Genomic DNA, 1,371 nt, shown 5'->3' on the forward strand with positions numbered 1-1,371 from the left:
AGGAACGAGATGGCGGTTGTCTGGAGGCTGAGTGCCCTTTGCGGTGCCCAAGGAGGCCGAGCTCTGTTGCTGCGAACCCCAGTGGTTAGACCTGCTCATATCTCAGCATTTCTTCAAGACCGACCTATCCCAGAATGGTGTGGAGTGCAGCACATTCACTTGTCACCCAGCCACCATTCTGGTTCCAAGGCTGCGTCTCTCCACTGGACTATCGAGAGGGTTGTCAGTGTTTTGCTCTTGGGTCTGCTTCCGGCTGCTTATTTGAATCCTTGCTCTGCAATGGACTATTCCCTGGCTGCAGCCCTCACTCTTCATGGTCACTGGGGCCTTGGACAAGTTGTTACTGACTATGTTCATGGGGATGCCTCGCAGAAAGCTGCCAAGGCAGGGCTTTTGGCACTTTCAGCTTTAACCTTTGCTGGGCTTTGCTATTTCAACTATCACGACGTGGGCATCTGCAAAGCTGTTGCCATGCTGTGGAAGCTCTGACCTTTTTGACTTCATACTTTGAAGAATTGATGTATGCCTCTTTGCCTCTGCTTTGTCATGCCATTCAGCTCACGGTAAGGAAGAAATAACAGATAAGTCCATTTGTGGACAGGCTTTTTCTCTTAATAATCTTAATCTTAAGATTATTTTCAGAATTTAATCTTTGAGGAAAAGGTTTGAGAGGAATTGTGTCTAAGAAATTGTGAGACTGAGTTCTGTATTCTGGTGAGTTAATGGGGTTGCCTCCCAGCTTCTCATAAGACTCACAGTATAACTAAACATGATATATGAGCTTTTGCCTTTTAATTTATCAATTTCTTGAAGATAATCCAGCTTTATTACTATTAGTATATGATCAAACTTCCATATTTGCACTGGGAATAATGGACAAAGGGAAATACTCATAATTCATGAATAAAAACTTTGCAGAAAATTAGACAGTGTTTAATTTTTGAAAACTTCCCTCTCTAGTCAGTAGATACCACCTACTGATGGTTACATATACTAGGGAAATTTTAAAATTAGGAAATGCTGACATCTCACATTATAAATTTCTAGATCCTAGGAAGAAATGCTTGGAGTGCTTCTGAATATAGAGAAGTTCCATTTAAGGGCAAGTTTCCCCTTGTAGAGGTATCAAAATATTTCCAATTCTAAACTGAGATTTAATTCTCAAATGTGTTCTACTTGTTCTAAAACAAATATAAAACTATAAGTAATAAATTGTTATTTTCGCACAATGGGAATCTCTAATGTGAAAATGTATTCTATGAAGGTAATTTTTTTTAAAATAAAATGTTGTATAATAAAAAAAATAAAAAAATTAAATTAAATTAAATTAAAAAGTAGCCAGGCATGGTGGTGCACACCTTTAGTCCCAGC

At 38.9% G+C, this 1,371-nt stretch overlaps 1 pseudogene across 1 annotated transcript; it reads left to right on the plus strand.

Moving 5' to 3' along the window:
• The first annotated feature begins 6 nt into the window (after positions 1-6).
• Positions 7-1,294, plus strand: LOC111520435 (annotated as a pseudogene). The gene has a single exon (XR_002724677.2). The product of XR_002724677.2 is annotated as a succinate dehydrogenase [ubiquinone] cytochrome b small subunit, mitochondrial pseudogene (transcript).
• The last annotated feature ends 77 nt before the right edge of the window (positions 1,295-1,371 follow it).

The sequence above is a fragment of the Piliocolobus tephrosceles genome, unplaced genomic scaffold (assembly GCF_002776525.5).
Source record: "Piliocolobus tephrosceles isolate RC106 unplaced genomic scaffold, ASM277652v3 unscaffolded_34724, whole genome shotgun sequence".
Taxonomy (NCBI): Eukaryota; Metazoa; Chordata; class Mammalia; order Primates; family Cercopithecidae; genus Piliocolobus; species Piliocolobus tephrosceles.